An 18,273-nucleotide genomic window follows, 5' to 3' on the forward strand; every position below is an offset into this window, starting at 1 on the left:
GGGGGGGGGGGGTGAGAGGGAGAAGCAGGCTTCCCGCCCAGCAGGGAGCCAGAAGCCTGCTGTGGGGCTCAATCCCAGGACTCTGGGATCATGACCCGAGCCGAAGGCAGACACTTAATGACTGAGCCACCCAGGCGCCCCTGCTTCTTTCATTGTTTCCTCAATCTTCTAAAATGCATTTAACCCTGAGGTAGGGTAAAAAAAAAAAAAAAATCATCAGTTATTCCACTTTTAAGAGAGGACTTCTTGAAATTTTCAAAATGTATCATCTCACTATGTTACTGTAACAGTTTTTTTTTATATGTAGCAGGAAAATTCTTCACATAATAAGCTTCTGCAACAATACCACTTCTCTTTTCCTCTTTTTCTCCCTCATCCAAATGTTCTATTACTATTTTCTTAAGTTTATGGGTTTCCATGCAAGAGTATATATTCACCATATGTATATTTTTCTACCTTTATTAAAATTATTTATGGGGCGCCTAGGTGGCTCAGATGGTTAAGCGTCTGCCTTTGGCTCAGGTCATGGTCCCAGGGTTCTGGGATCGAGCCCCACATCAGGCTCCTGGCTCAGCAGGGAGCCTGCTTCTCCCTCTCCTGCTGTCTCTCCCCCTTCTCATGCTCTCTCTCTCTCTGTATCTCTGTGTCTCAAATGAATAAAATCTTTAAAAAAATTAAAATAAAATAAATAAAATAATTTGTGAACATTCAACATTACATTCATGAAAAAATAAATAAAATCTTAAATATTAAAAAAAACACAACAGGGGCGCCTGGGTGGCTCAGTTGGTTAAGCGGCTGCCTTCGGCTCAGGTCATGATCCCGGAGTCCCTGGATCGAGTCCCGCATCGGGCTCCCTGCTCGGCAGGGAGTCTGCTTCTCCCTCTGACCCTCCCCCCTCTCATGTGCTCTCTCTCTCATTCTCTCTCTCTCAAATGAATAAATAAAAAATCTTTAAAAAAAAAAAAAACACAACAGAAACATTCAGTTCAGGATTTATTGCTATCTATGATATTGTATTTAATTTGTATCTTTTTAGGTACCTATATTTATCATTATTTATTAATTATTGACCTTTTCCCATGTGATTTTCTCTGGATAATTACAATGCATAGTTATCTATTAACATGGTTTTTCTATGCCCTAATTATTGTCATACACTAACACATACACACACACATACACCACTTTGATGGTTTTATCTGCAAATGGGTTTCTTTTCCTCAAGTTTAAAGTGCTTTGATTATGTCAACAAGTCAGTCTCCTACCAAAAATATCTTTAGACTTCATGAGATCTCATTTAGTGAAACTCTATTTAGTGAAATACAAAGAAGAAATTTTTTACAAGGTGCCAACCGCAACCATCATCACAAATATTAATCTTATCTAATACTCTACACTTCCAAAATATCAGAAAAAAATAGTGAGCAACTAGTGAAAGGTTTCCTACTCCTGAAATAATGTCATAAAAGAGCATTTATTTTGTCATTAGAAATTTATCTTGAGGGGTGCCTAGTTGGCTCAGTCAGTTAAGCATCTGCCTTCGGTTCAGGTCATGATCTCCCTCTCCCTCTGCCCCTCCCCCTGCTCATGCTCTCTCTCTTGCTCTCTCTCATATAAATAAATAAAATCTTTAAAAAAAAATTTATCTTGAGTGGATAGCAAAACTCTGTAAGCTTCATTTTCCCTAATCAGCATGCCCCCCTTTCAAAGGTTAACAAAATGTAATTAGGAATAATGTGAAGGATTAGAACCAAATGTAAGTGACAAAAAAGAATACACACACACACACACACACACACAAGTTTAAATAAAGAAAAGGAAAGGGGGACATGGGATTTGCTGCACAATATTATCACAGTTGATTTTATACAACTATCTTGGTTAGAGTGAAATAAAATGGAAAGAGGACAACTATAATAAAAAATTTCCACTAATCTCTATACACACCTGTTTTCCAAGCCCACCTCCCTCCCCACCCCTATCCTACCCCCATGGTTCCAATGTCATCATTTCTGGCTTATCTGGCCCACCAAGAAAGAAGTACACACATCTTTACTCACTTGGTAAACAAAAGGATCTCAGGTTTGTCAGAGAGTCAATAAAATCAAGCAATTGCCTAACATATATGATGGAGAAATAGTTGGGTTTCTTTCTTTTCAGATGTTCTTCCTACACTTTACAAATACTTTCCACACATTTATTTGGAGATCAATAGTAAGTATAAGCTCTTCTACCTAGCCTTTTCATCAGCTATAACAGCAATGGTGTGAGATCAGAGGCACCCCTAGACCATAGGGCATCATTCATTCATTCAACTTATATTTACTGAGTTTCTACTTTACACCAGTCAGAGGGTAGAGGGAGACCATAAACAATAAATATAGTAAAAAGAAAATTGTTAGCACCATTAGAAAATGACATATACTATGAAAAGAAAAAGAAAAAGTATAACAGAGTAAGCAGGATTCAGTGGAAGAGACATTGGGAGCAGACTGAAGTATTAAATAAGATCAAGATTAGCTTTACTGAGGACATTTGAGCAGATTTGATATGGTGAGGAAATTAGCCAAGCAGATAGCTGGAAGCAGAGCACTCCAGGCAGAGATAATAGCAAAAACTTGAGGCAGGAGAGTGTTGGCATATTAGCAGAACAGCAAGGAGGCCAATGTAAGTGGGGTAGAATGAGTTACAAAGAGGGTCGCCTGGGTGGCTCAGTCGGTTAAGCGTCTGCGTCCAGCTCAGGTCGTGATCCCAGGGTCCTGAGATCGAACCCCTCATCGGGCTTCCTGCTCCGCGGGAAGCCTGCTTCTCCCTCTCCCACTCCCCCTGCTTGTGTTCCCTCTCCGCTGTGTCTCTCTCTGTCAAATAAATAAATAAAATCTTAAAAAAAAAAAAAAAAAGAGTTACAAAGAGCATAGTAAAAGAGAGATCAGAAAGGTAATGGGGTTGAAGGTGAGTGGCTATAGATCATGTCGAACCACATGGAAAATACACCAGGGGTTTGAGCACTAGAGAAACATGATCTGGTTTATATTTTGGAAAGATCACTCTAACCAATAAAATGAAGTATGAGGGGCAAGAGCAGATGCAGGGACACCGTTGGGAGGCGCCTGTAGTAACTTAGACCTGGATGGTGCCAGTAGAGGTAGACAAAAGTCATCAGATTGTAGATATATTTTGTCAGTTGAGCCCACAGGAATTCCCAACAGACTGGACATAGGAAAAAGAGAATTCAAGATAGCTTTAAGTTTTCCAGTCTGCAGCAACTCGGAGACTGGATGGAGTTGCCATTTAACTGCGGTGGGCACAGCTGCACGAAGAACAGGAAAATAAAGAGTCCAGTTTGAGACATGATAAATTTGATGTTTACATGTTACATGTTACACATTCAAGTGAAGATGTTACGTAGGCAGTTAAAAATACTAGAGCAAAATTTGGGAGAGAAATCTGGGATGAAAATATAAATTTTAGAGTTATCAACACAAAGGTGGATAGAATGCAACCATCAAGGGAACAAGCTGACTAGGAAGAGGCAGGTCAGAGTCAAAGGGCTGTTGGGAATGCAGGGAAATATACGTGGGGTGGTACTCAGAAGAGGAAGACAGAATTAAGATTTGCCTTTGAAAAATATATAGAAAATAAATAGAAAAATATCCTCTTCCGACAAATGAATTAGAAAAAGGTACCACCCTCTCGGTAGACACGGCCCTGGAGGTGTTAGCAGGAAGGCCCACAGCTTGCCCAGCAGAAGGAGGGCTAGGTTTCAGCCTCACTTAGCCTCTCAGCAGGCCAAATGCAGAAGCCAGTGTGAGACATCCTGCTGCCCTCCCCTGTCTGCTAGGAGATGTTTGTTTGTTTTTTAATTAGGCTCCATGTCCAGTGTGCAGCCCAATGCGGGGCTCAAACTCACAACCCTGAGATCAAGATGTGACGTCAAGAGTTGGATGCTCAACCAACTGAGCCACCCATGTGCTCCTGCTACAAGATTTCTTAAATTCTCCTGCATGTCCTCAATATTGGATCTCAGTAATTAAGAGCACTGGCTTTGAAGCTAGACTGCCTAGGTGAGAATCTAGGTTCTGTTCCCTGCTCATTGGTGACTTTAGACAAGTTACTGAATCTCCCTAAATATCAGTTTCCTTGTCTGTAAAATGAGAATAATAAGAGTACCCCTCAAAGGGATCTTGAAGATTAAAGAAAATTCGTATAAAAGCCGTTACTTAGCCAATATCTCTGACACCTAGCAAGGGCTCAACAAATATTAGTTGATATTATTTTATCCCCTTTTCAGTAGGATAGCAAAGTCTACCTGTCTACATTTGGGATAAACATATTTCTTTTATTTACAAAGCTTTAATTATTATTCAAGAATGCTTTTACACTTTGTTCCCATAATAAAAGAGTTTAAAATAAAGCTTCCCTCTGGTGCCTCATTTTATTGGATCTCTTACCTTCAAATTCTAAGGCATATTTCTTACATGTGCATTAATTAGAAAAGCAACATGCCTAAATACCCTAGAAAAAAATCCTAATGTACAACAACCTTATAAAGGATCATGGGCCCTTTGAAATCAATTCCAGAGTGGTGCATAAAAGGTATGCTCCAGGGTTAGGTCTACAATTCTTAAATGTACTACATTCAGGATGCTCAAGAGTCTGCACTTTTTATTTCCTTAGCTTCTGAGAACTCTGGGTTTCAACAGAACAAAACAATTTATATTTTGTAATAAAAAGTAAGTATCTTTAGCATGTTGTAATTCAAACTTTAAGCATCTGAAGTTCTCTTTAATAAACCTCTGGATAGTAATCTTATTGATGCTCTTTGAAAAATGATCAAATTGAGTGCTTGCCCCCCCAAAATTGTGAGTTTTGTGGATTCTTTATGAGAACACTTAAGCAAAATTAAATTAAATGGAACCAAGTGCTTACTCTAGCCATCGTAACCAAAATAAAATTTCCCTGCACATACAACGTAGATGAGGGCTGCAAAAATGGTTTTTTTTCCCTGTACTCAGAGAACTGCAAAAATGGTTTTAAAAAGCCAAAAGACTGCCTTAACTAATATAAAGAAAAACAAAGGAAAATAACATTCTACTTATATGTAGGTCGTATACTATGTCCTTCTTACCATGAATGGCTGGTCAAGTTTAATCTCCCTCCAAAATAAAAAAAAAGCAAAAAGTTATAATTCAATTTCTGATTTAACTGAAAAGTAACACTGTATATAAATTTTACATGAAGACCTCATTACCCCTCTCCTGATAACACACGTTTCGTGTTATTTTATAAAATGCCAGTTCACACTAAAAGCTCACCCTATATTTCACAATGGCACACTTTACAAAATTGCAGCTAAGGAGAAAGGACAGAAATGCCCCATGGTTATTCTATATAGCAAATCCTTTCAACTTAAGGACTTTTTGTACCATATAAAAATTATAACAGAACTGAAACACTATGAGCTCCCATCTCATACAAGCGCAGCATGAAGGTTACCTATATATTATTTAAAAAGCCAAAGAACTAAATTAGTCCAACTGAAACCTAAGAAGATAATCTAATATGTGAGACCTCGGAGGAGATTTCATTGAATCACTCTGAACAAGAATAACCTTCAGCTATAAGGCATCAAGTTTGAGCAAACAGGGCAGAAGTAACATGCCCTTCATATACACCTTGAAAGTGAGAGTGGCTTTTGTTGCTGTAGGTCCAGTGGGTCTGTGGGTCAGTTCTACTCCATATTATAAGACAGCTCAAATATATATGAATTCTTCTAAGGTATGTTATTTTTGAAAGGCAGAGAACAAAAAGAGAATGGTGAAAAAAGTAAAATTCTTGTCAACCACAATTTGAAGCTAAAAAAATTCCCATTTCTTTTTTTTTTTTTAAGATTTTATTTATTTATTTATTTGAGAGAGAGAGAGAGAAACAGCATGAGAGGGGATAGGGTCAGAGGGAGAAGCAGGCTCCCCACCGAGCCGGGAGCCCGATGTGGGACTCGATCCCAGGACTCCGGGATCATGACCTGAGCCAAAGGCAGTCGCTTAACCAACTGAGCCACCCAGGCGCCCCCCCATTTCTTCTTTATTCTCTTATTAGCCAGAAATAAATAAAAGCCTGCTTATCAGAATAAAGAAAATGAGACCAAAGTCTTTGAAAACACTATATTCATTTTTCTATGTATCTATTAATACACTAGGGAAAACCAACAGCATATAACTGTTTTAAAAACTTCAGCTCCTGGGGCACCTGGGTGACTCAGTCATTAAGCATCTGCCTTCGGCTCAGGTCATGATCCCAGTGTCCTGGGATCGAGCCCCACGTTGGGCTCCCTGCTCAACAGAAAGCCTGCTTCTCTCTCTCCCTCTCCCACTCCCCCTGCTTGTGTTCCCTCTCTCACTATGTATCTCTGTCAAAAAAATAAATAAAATCTTTAAAAAAAAAAACTTCAGCTCCTTCCCTGCCTCCTTTTTTCCAAATTCCTTTAACAGAGTTTTAAAAGTCTGTGCCAGAATCTTTCAACTTAACCATCCAAGTTCACTAATTTATCACTACTTTTAAATTTTTTCTCCAGGAACTCTGCCTATATATCTATTAACCCTATTCAACTATTTCTCCCATATGCTCAGTATTCTCTCTGTAAGACATAAAAGACTTTCTCCTCTGGCTTCAAAACACCACCTTCTACCCTCCTGGCATTCTTTCCCAATATCTGTTGCTGGCTCCGGCTTATGTACTACCTCCTGTTAAGGAAGAGTCTTACCTTAAGGTTCAACCCTTACATCCTATTCATTGCTCACATTACATTGTTTTCTCTGAGTAATCTCATTCTAGAGTTTCAGTTCAACTTAGAACCTCAGATTCTACAGTCCAGATCTCTCACCTGAGCTTCAGAGCTCCCAAATCCATTGATCACTGGGCCATCTCATAGGCATCTCAATATTGAACTCATGACATTTCCCCAAAATCTGTTGCCACCATCTTCAGTTCTCATCTAGATTAATGACTTCACCATACAGCTGGGCACCCAACCAGCACCATGAACATCATCTTAGAATATTTTCTTTCACTCTGCCTCTCTCTTCATATCAGATTAGCAGAGAAGTTCATATTGCTTCCATCCCCTTAACTCCTCTTGTATTGTCCATGTCCTCTCCATCCCCATTGCTACTTTATCAGTTCAGACCCTCAGCTCAGACTTATTTAGACTCTGTAATGATACCCTAACTGGTCTCCCTTCTAGTTTTTCCTTCAAATTATTCCCTAAGTCATCTCTCTAATATAAAATAAGATAATGTTACACTAAACCCCTGCTCGAAACTCTCAATGATTCTCCATTTTGACACAATAAAATTCAGGTTCCACTGCCACTTGAGGCAGTTTGGTCTGTCCTATATCTCTAGCTTTCTCCCTCTCTTTGATCCTCCTCTTCCCTGTACTCCATCCATTCTAAAGAATTTGAAATTCTCTAAATGGACCATACTATTTTATGCCCCTAAACTTTTATTCTCTCCACTCCCTCTGCCTAGAGTGCACCTCCCCAACAGCCACTTGACAAATACTTGTTCATCATTCCAACTTCAACTCAAACAATCCTCTTTACATCTACACACACACACACACACACACACACACACACACACACACACAGAGTCATGACAGAAGTAAGCAATGCTGCCTTATCTCTGTACCCTACAAGATCTCTAAGAGAATCATCATCATCATCCTACCATCTCCTGAGATTTCTTATACTATATGGTAGAGTAAATGCATGTTTATATCACTTCCTTCCATCAAAACTAATAGAAGACAAAAAAAAATTAAAGTTAGAACCACTATACTCAAGGAAACCTGTCATCACCCCAAATTACAAAGAAAGAAATATAGTGAAATCTTGACCAAATTAAAAAAAAAAAGGAGGGTGAAAGCCTATACACATCTCAGTGATAAATAATTTTCCCTAAAAGTGCCTCAACCCTGAAATTCCTGTCCATGCATCCTTTGATTAGAGTACTAAGATGTAGGGCATGGATAGATATAGGATCAAAGGGGGATATCCTTGTAAAGACCCAATTTGAGACTACAAAAACACAAGAATGGTAGCTGTCCAACCATTGAAAGTGAGGGGATGGAGAAATATTTACCATGCAAATGGATGTCAAAAGAAAGCCAGGGCAGTAATACTTACATCAGACAAAATAGACTTTAAAACAAAGACTGTAACAAGAGACAAAGAAGAAAGGACACTATATAATAACAAAGGGGACAATCCAACAAGAAGATACAGCAATTGTAAATATTTATGCATCCAACATGGAAGCACCCAAATATATAAAACAATAACAAAGGAAATAATCGATATTAATATAACAATAGTAGGGCACTTTACACCCCACTTAAATCAATGGACAGATCATCCAAACAAAAAATCAACAAGGGAACAATGGCTTTGAATGACACACTGGACCAGATCTATTTGACAGATATATTCAGAACATTCCATCCTAAAACAGTAGAAAACACATTCTTTTCAATTGCACATGGAACATTCTCCAGAATGGATCACATATTAGGCCCATAAAACAAGTCTCAACCAATTCAAAAAGATCAAGTCATACCACGCATCTTTTCTGACCACAATGCTATGAAACTAGAAATCAACCATAAGAAAAAATATGGAAAGACCACAAATATATGGAGGTTAAATAACATGCTACTAAGCAATGAATGGGTCAGCCAGGAAATCAAAGAAGAAATTAAAAAGTACATGGAAACAAATGAAAATGAAAACACAATGGTCCAAAATCTTTAGGATGCAGCAAAAACATTCTAAGAGGGAAGTTTATAGCAATACAGACCTACTTCAAGAAATACGAAAAATCTCAAATAAACAACCTAACCCTTACACCCAAAGGGACTAGAAAAGAACAAACAAAACCAAAAACCAGCAGAAGTTAGGAAATAATAAAGATTAGAGTAGAAATAAATGATATAGAAACTAAAAAAAAAAAATGATCAGATCAAAGAAACCAGGAGCTGCTTCTTTTCACAATCAACAAAATTGGGGCACCTGGGTGGCTCAGTCATTAAGCGTCTACCTTTGATTCAGGACATGATCCCAGGGTCCTGGGATCGAGCCCCACATCGGGCTCCCTTCTCGGCAGGAAGCTTGCTTCTCCCTCTCCCACTCCCCCTGCTTGTGTTCCTGCTCTCACTATCTCTCTCTGTGTCAAATAAATAAATAAAATCTTTAAAAAAAATTCAACAAAATTGATAACTGCTAGCCAGGCTTAAAAAAAAGGGGGGGGGGGACTCTAATAAACAAAGCACAAATCAAAGAGGAGAAATAAAAACCAACCACAGAAATACAAACAATTGTAACAGAATATTATGCAAAATTATATGCCAATGAACTGGACAACCTAGAAGAAATGGATAAATTCCTAGAAACATAAAACCTACCAAACTGAAGCAGGAAGAAATAGAAAATATGAACAGACCAATTAACAGTAACAAAATTGAATTGGTAATCAAAACACTTCCAACAAACAACCAGGACCAGATCCTTTCACAGGTGAAATCCACCAATCATTTAAAGAAGAGTTAATACCTATTCTTCTCAAACTATTCTAAAAAAAAATAGAAAATGAAGGAAAACTTCCAAATTCATTCTATAAGGCTATATCAAAACCAGATAAAGACACCACAAAAAAAAAAAAAGAGAGAGAGAGAGAGAGAGAGAGAACTACAGGCTGATATCTCTGATGAACATAGATGCAAAAATCCTCAACAAAATACCAGCAAAACAAATCCAACAATATTTTAAAAAATCATACATTACAATCAAGTGGGATTTATTCCTGGGATGCAAGGTGGTTCAATATTCACAAGTCAATCAATGTGATACACCACATTAATAAAAGAAAGGATAAGAACCATATGATCATTTCAATAGATGCAGAAAAAGCATCTGACAAAGTACAACATCCATTCATGACAAAAACCCTCAACAAAATAGATCTACAGGAAACATACCTCAAGATAATAAAGGCTATCTATGAAAAACCCACCACGAACATCATGCTTGATGGGGAAAACCTGAAAGGTTTTCCTCTATGGTCAGGAACAAGACAGGGATGTCCACTCTCACCATCACTATTTAACATAGTACTGGAAGTCTGAGCCTCAGCAATCAGCCAACAAAAAGAAATAAAAGGCATCCAAATCAGTAAGGAAGAAGTAAACTTTCACTCTTTGCAGATGACATGATACTCTATAAAGAAAACCCAAAAGACTCCACCATAAAACTACTAGAACTGATAAATGATTCACTAAAGTCGCAGCTACGGAATCAATGTATAGAAATCTATTGCATTCCTATATGAAAATAATGAAGCAGCAGAAAGAGAAATTAAGAAAACCACCTCATTTACAATTACACCAAAAACAGTAAAATACCTAGGAATAAACTTAAGTGAAAAAGAGGTGAAAGACCTGTACTTTGAAAACTATAAAACACTGATGAAATGCTGATGAAAGAAATTCGAGATGACACAAAGAAATGTAAAGACATTCCATGCAGTTGGATTGGAAGAATAAATATTGTTAAAATGTCTATACCACCCAAAGCAATCTACACATTTAATGCAATCCCTATCAAAATACCACTGGCATTTTTCACAGAACTAGAGCAACAATCTGAAAATTTGTATAGAGCCACAAAAGACCTCAAATAGCCAAAGCAATCTTGAGAAAGAAAAACAAAACTGGAGGTATCACAATTCCAGGCTTCAAGTTATACTACAAAACTGTAGTCATCAAAACAGTATGGTACTGGCACAAAAATAGACACATAGATCAATGGAACAGAACAGAAAATCCAGAATAAACCCACAATTATATGGTCAATTAATCTTCAACAAAGCAGGAAAGAATATCCAATGGGAAAAAGTCTCTTCAACAACTGGTGTTGGGAAAACTGGACAGCACATGCAAAGGAATGTAACTGGACCACTTTTTTACACCATACACAAAAATAAACTCAAAATGGACTAAAGACCTAAATGTGAGACCTGAAACCATAAAAATCCTTGAAAAGAGCACAGGCAGTAATTCCTCTGACATTGACCATAGCAACATTTTTCTAGATATATTTCCTAAGGCACAGGAAACAAAAGCAAAAATAAACTACTGGGACTACCTCAAAATAAAAAGCTTCTGCACTGTGAAGGAAACAATCAACAAAACTAAAACGCAACCTATGAAATGTGAGAAGATGTTTGCAAATTACATATCCAATAAAGGGTTAGTATCCAAAATAGATAAAGAACTGATACAACTCAATACACAAAAAACAAATAATCCAATTTAAAAATGGGCAGAAGACACAAATAGACATTTCTCCAAAGAAGACTTACAGATTTACAACAGATACATGAAAAAATGTTCAACATCATCATCATCAGGGACTGCAAATCAAGACCACATAAGATGTCACCTCACACCTGTCAAAATGATTAAAATCAAAAACACAAGAAACAACAAGTGTTGGCAAGGATGTGGAGAAAAGGGAACCCTCATGCACTGTTGGTGGAAATGCAAACTGGTGGAGCCACTATGGAAAACAGTATAGAGGTTCCTCAAAAAGTTGAAAATAGAACTACTCTACCATCCAGTAATCTCACTACTGGGTATTTACCAAAAACTTCATTTTACCCAACTAATTCAAAAGCATACATGTACCCCCATGTTTACTGCAGCATTATTTACAATAGTCAAATTATGGAAACAGGCCAACTGTCCATCAATAGATGAATGGATAAAGAAGGTGTACACACACACACACACACACACACCCTTACACACATTGGAATATTATTTAGCCATAAGAATGAATAAAATCTTGGCATTTGCAACAACATGGATGGAGCTAGAGAGTATAATGCTAAGTAAAATAAGTCAGTCAAAGAAAGACAAATACTATATGATTCCACTCAAGAAACAAAACAAATGAGCAAAGGAAAAAAAAGAGAGAGAGACAAACCAAGAAACAAACTCTTAACTACAGAGAACAAACATGGTTACCAGAAGGGAGGTGGTATGTATAGCAACCTCACTTCTAGATATCCACTCCAAAAATAAAAACTAATACATTCCCAAAGTAATTCATTGCAGCAATTAATTTCAAGTGACTTCAAAACACAGTATTTTTACTCTAATCCCTGAAGGGATATCCTCTAGGAGAAGAAGAATGGCAAAGTCATCTTAAACTACATTTAGTACCCTTATTAAATACATGTAATATAGTCTTATAAATTCTTATATATATATGCACACATACATACACATATAAACTTACATACATAGGTATACACACACATTATGATAAAGTAAATAATTATATTCATGCTATTAGGAAATAAGATTTCTAGCATAAGAAAAAATAGATATAAATATTAAATCAGAAAATTTACATGAAAATCCTGTGATCTTATACTGAATTAGAATTATCAGTATGATCTTATTATATATTTTTCTCTTCCTAAAAAATATTTCCTAGCTCTGTTCACAAAAATAAAAAGGACATGGGAGCGACAATAGTAACCCAGTGCATAGATTGTGTTCCTTAAATACTATTTTCTACTAAAAGGACCGAGGCTTCTCAATGGAAAGGCTGGTTGAAGATCTGGAGCAGGAAATTTATAAAATCAGCCTAAAACATCTTATGCTAGAACACAAAAACCACTTGGATTTGTCAAGAGGCTCAGGACCAAGTTAAAGGGGTTCTCACTGACCAAAAATGGGAAATTTGAGCATCAAAAGAATAAAGATTGCAATACAATAAAACATATATAAAAATTAGTTCAAAAAACAAAAACTCACTTGTCACCTTTCAAAGTTGCTAGGACATAATCCTATTTTTCTGAAAATTGATAAAGAATGAGAAATAATGAAGTATTTTCCCGATTTTCTGGCATGAACTATACTCTAGAGGAATATTCTATAATTCTTTATAGAATAATCCCAACCAGTAAAACTAATGAAGAATTACAAAATACTAAAATCACCATTTACAACCCCTTAAAAGATAACAGATCTAGAAAATGATCATCAATAAAAGCTAAAATCATTAGGTGAATAATTAATAGGGAACTTTGAGAATCAGGCTTACAGAGCCTGAATACACTGATCAAACTTAACATCACTAAAAGTGACCAAATCCAGACGCTATGCTTCCTGATGTGACACAATGGGAAGTACATCACATCATCTATACGGTATTCTTGCCAAAAGAGTTAAAACTAAATCTAATAGAGCCTTGTGTAGATCTAACTACCACTTTACTGGGAGGAGGAATGTGTTAAGTGACATCACAAGGCTGCAATCACCCAAATCCAGAATGTGAGAAATACTGTAAGACAAAATGACTTGGTTTCTTCAACTCATAGATGATGTGGAAAAGAGGGAAAACGGTTACAAATTAAAAGATATGCATTATTAACAAGCACACAAAATATGTCAATCCTGAATTCTGATTCCAAAATACAACTATAAAAAGACATTTTTTAAATAGTTAAAATTGGACAGATAGTCTATTTGATAATGTTAAAGAGTTACTGTTAATTTTATTGGGCACGATAATATGATTATGTTTTCTTAAATCCTCATATATTAGACATAATATTAACATGGACAATTTATTTTCAACAAAAGTGCCAAGGTAGCTCATTGGAGAAAAGTCAGTTTTTTCAACAAATGGTGCTGAAACAATTGGACGTCATATATAAAACATGAACTTCAACCCTTTCCTCACAGCATATGCAAAAATTTACTTGAAATAGATCATAAAGGGACACCTGGGTGGCTCAGTCAGTTAAGCAGCTGCCTTCGGCCTGGGTCATAATCCCAGGGTCCTGGGATCGAGTCCCACATCGGGCTCCTTGCTCAGCAGGGAGCCTGCTTCTCTCTCTCTCTCCCTCTGCTTGTGCTCTATGTCAAATAAATAAAATCTTAAAAAAAAAAAAAAGAAATAGATCATAAAGCTAGGGATAAGACAAAGCTATCAAACTTCCTAAAGAAAACATAGGAGAAAACCTTTGTAACCTTGGGTTAGGCAAAAGTTTCTTAGATACAACAACCAAAAGCATGAATCATAAAAGAATATATTGATAAACTGAACTTCAACAAAATTTAAAACTTTTGCTCTTTGGAAGACCATGTTAAGAAAATGATAAGGCAAGACACAGACTGGGTCACAGTATTTTTAAAACCCATATATGATAAAGATCTTGTATCCAGAAAATATAAAGAATCCTTAGAAATCAATAATTACATGAAAAACAATTCAATTGTTTAAAATGGACAAAACATTTGAAAAGACACTTCACCGAAGAAGATATATAGATGGTAATTAAGCACATGAAAAATGCTCAACATCATTCGTCACTAGAGAAATGCAAATTAAAGCCACAATATATACTACTACACACCTAGTAGAACGACTAAAATTAAAAAGACTACCAATACCCAAGCTAGCAAAGATCAGAAGCAACTGGAAAACTCACACATTGCTAGTGAAAACAAAAACTGGTAGTTTCCTACCAAGTTAAACGTACACCCACCATATGACCTAGCAATTTCACTCCTTAGATATTTACCCAAGAGAAATGAAAGCATATGTCCAGATAGAGACCTATAAGCAAATGTTCATGTTGGCCTTATTCTAATAGTCAAAAACCTGAAAACTCAAATTCCATCAACAAATGAATAAGCAATTTTATAATACAATCATACCATCACACTTCATGCAAGAAAAAAGTAAACTACTGATAAAGGCAACAACATGAATATCTCTCAAAGGCATTATGCTAAATGAAAGAATCATACAAAGTAAGTTGTATGATTAACACTTACAGGACATTCTTGACCTCTCTCGTACATCATTCAGTTTATTTGATGCCTTGATCCTATTTAACTTCCTGTTTTTAAAACACTTTTTATTTATTTTTCTTTTTTTTATTATTTTATTTATTTAACAGAGAGATAGCGAGAGCAGGAACACAAGCAGGGGGAGTGGGAGAGGGAGAAGCAGGCTTCCCGCAGAGCAGGGAGCCCAATGTGGGGCTCGATCCCAGCACCCTGGGATCATGACCTGAATCAAAGGCAGACACTTAATGACTGAGCCACCCAGGCGCCCCTATTTATTTATTTATTTAAGAGAGAGAAAGAGAGAACACAAGAGGGAGAGGCAGAGGGAGGGAGAATCTCAAGCAGACTCTACGCTGAGTGCAGAACCTGACACGGGGTTCGATTTCATAACCCTGTTATCATGACCTGAGCCAAAACCAAGAGTCAGACGCTTAACCAACTGAGCCACCCAGGCATCCCAGCCCTATTTAACTTCCTAATAAAATCTGCTTTGCAGCTTGCAAGCCTGTTTGTTGTGCAGTTTATCCTCAATGTCATTCTGTGTACCTGATGTGTTATGTGTATGACTCATAATCTTTTCTTGAAAGAACTCTAACTCAACCTGCATATGTGTTTACAGTACAAAGCTATGAAAACAAAAGCTTTGAGTATTTTCTTTGTTTTTTCACTGCCCTTTAAAAAAAATACCATTTCTTATTGATCTTGTTTTTAACAACAGAATTTTTAAAAAGGGAGCCCATTGATTGTCCGTGACTCAACATGTTAATTTGATTTCTGAAGATATCAGTAAAGATACTTAGCAAAATTTTAACTGTGACACTTTTGTTCTTTTTCAATACTCCTGGGCGAAAGCAATGAGTTTGCAAGCTTATTCACTTACACAAGCTGGGTTTAGTATGGTGTGCAGTACGGAGCCCAGAGTCTCCAACACAGTATTGTATTTTGAGTATTTAAAGATCAAAGAACATTAAAAAATCCTGTCTCTGAACTCCCTCCTCCTAATCAGCAACTTATTTCCCAGTTAGATTGATCCAGTTAATTCTGACCTAACATAAGTTGAAATTCAAGCTAAATTTATCACTAAAATGAAAGAGTTGAAAGGAATGAAAGTAGCTAATCTCATTTAAAACAATCTATTAAAAAAAAATACTAGGACAAGATTCATAGATTCACACAAAATTGCCAAATATATTTTACTTTAAACATTGGCTTGATCATGTCTGTTTTAATATGCAAATATTTTACCTTATTTAGATAAATTCTTGTTGTTTCTAAAAAACTAAACCTCTTAAATCTTTCTTCTGAATTGAGTGATAGACGGAATCTTTTTCTGCTCCTAGAAAACTTGGAACCATTCAAGCCCACATAAATCAGTGTGGGGGTTAAAAGGGCAGCAGTTCTCCACTTTTTTCCCACCAAAACACAAGTGACATTTAAATTGTATTTAATATCCACTGTCCAACATACTCTCCTCACTCCGAACTGCCACCTGCAGTAAGGAAGACAGCTGGTTTGCATGAACTATCTGCGAAAGATTTCCGTAACCCTTGAATTTTCTCTCCCATCCATCTGTAATACACTAGTGTCATAAAACCATAGTCAAAACTGCTGCACTTTTTTGCCTCATTCCTGTTTTATATTCTCATGCTTGTTTTCCTTTCTTCTTTCACTCCACTTTTAATTTGTACTATTTTGAGTTTCCTATAGCCTTGTAAGTCACCTTAAATCCTTTCTAGAAGAAGGAATAAACAAATAATCATTCCATGTATCTGCAAAAGCAATCTCTTCTTGTTTACATCAGACAAAGCCTTAAAACTTTAACTCCTTGCTGCCTGTTAACTAATCTTCTACTGTACTGAACACGGAACTATTGAAATCCAAGTTCCTTCTTTTTTTGCTTTTATCAATGCTTTGTTTGAAGATATTTAAGGCTGCATAAAAAAAAATAAAGGAAAAGCATCTATGCACAATTTAAGTTTAGAGGCCCATGACAGAAATTAAATTGTTTGCACAAATAAAGACACTGCTTGCTACACAGCTTTAATGTGTGAAGAATGTAAAGTTTCCAGTTCCTTGCATATATGGTTCCTCAAATAGTAATGGCTCAGTTACACAACAGGAATTTTTAAATGCTCTGATGTAACACTACTATAGCTTGGGCATTGGCACATGAGCATTTATTTTAGCACTATTTTAAAAATCACTAATAAACACTCCAAATAGCAGAATTGAGCCTCTGCTCAATTGAGCCTGCCTGAGTTGTTGTGAAAGAAAAAAATGTGTAAGAGAATCACATTTTTATCTAGATCTGAAATGCCGGCTAATCTGTCGAAAAAGTAGACATTTATAAAATTGGAGCTTTCATAAAGTCGTTTAGAGTTTAGCGTCCTTAAAAGAAAAATTAGTTATAAAAGTAATAAATGCACAGCATAGTAGCTTCTATTCATCCCATTTTATAGAAATAATGTCCTTTTATTTATTTCCCCCAAAGTTATCTAACCAAGCAACAGATAGTCTATAATTATAGGATTTGCGTTACACAGCAAAATTTGATCTTAAAAAGTTTGACACTTCACTCACCTACTGCAGGACAGAGTATTGCCCATATACAGATACTAAGTCAATTGTCTAAGCAATTTCTTGTACTTAGAAATTCAGTGCCACTATTACGGCCCACAATTTGGCTTATGATGCATCTGTAAGCAAACAGCCTGACAAGCACCCTAGTGTATTTCAGGATGACTGACAGGACACAGTGGCTCAAGCAGAAAGGGGGGATGGGTGCTCTTAAAGCAATATTCCTATGAAGAGTGACATCAAACAGCAGAATCAGACTTAAAATTATATTTTTCAAATTTGCAATGAAATAATGATATATTGTCCAGTATAAGCTTTTAGACATAACTTCTGTGTGCATTATATTCCCCAAACATTGTAAATTCCAAAGTAGCTTTAAGAATTTAAAACATTGAAAGAAAAATGTGAAACAGGCATGCTATATGAGACCTCCCTGAACTTACAAAACTTCTAAATTACTTAAGAATATTCCAATTAGGGGCGCCTGGGTGGCTCAGTCGTTAAGCGTCTGCCTTCGGCTCAGGTCATGATCCCAGGGTCCTGGGATCGAGCCCCGCATCGGGCTCCCTGCTCGGCGGGAAGTCTGCTTCTCCCTCTCCCACTCCCCCTGCTTGTGTTCCCTCTCTCACTGTACCTCTCTCTGTCAAATAAGTAAAATCTTTAAAAAAAAAGAATATTCCAATTATTTTAAACAGAAATTAAGTCAGGGTACCTGGAGAAAAGTAGTTCTTATCTCACCTCTAGATATTTAAATGCCAATCGCTC

At 36.6% G+C, this 18,273-nt stretch overlaps 1 protein-coding gene across 1 annotated transcript in view; it reads right to left on the reverse strand.

Moving 5' to 3' along the window:
- The window catches only part of CTNNA3 (catenin alpha 3), a 1,723,003-nt gene extending 1,705,404 nt beyond the window's left edge, over positions 1 to 17,599 (reverse strand). Inside the window, exon 1 of the mRNA XM_021700133.1 lies at positions 17,512 to 17,599. The gene's annotated coding sequence lies outside the window, so the exon portion shown is untranslated. The remainder of the gene's footprint in view (positions 1 to 17,511) is intronic.
- Between the last annotated feature and the right edge of the window lie 674 nt (positions 17,600 to 18,273).

Source organism: Neomonachus schauinslandi, chromosome 6, assembly GCF_002201575.2.
Source record: "Neomonachus schauinslandi chromosome 6, ASM220157v2, whole genome shotgun sequence".
NCBI lineage: Eukaryota > Metazoa > Chordata > Mammalia > Carnivora > Phocidae > Neomonachus > Neomonachus schauinslandi.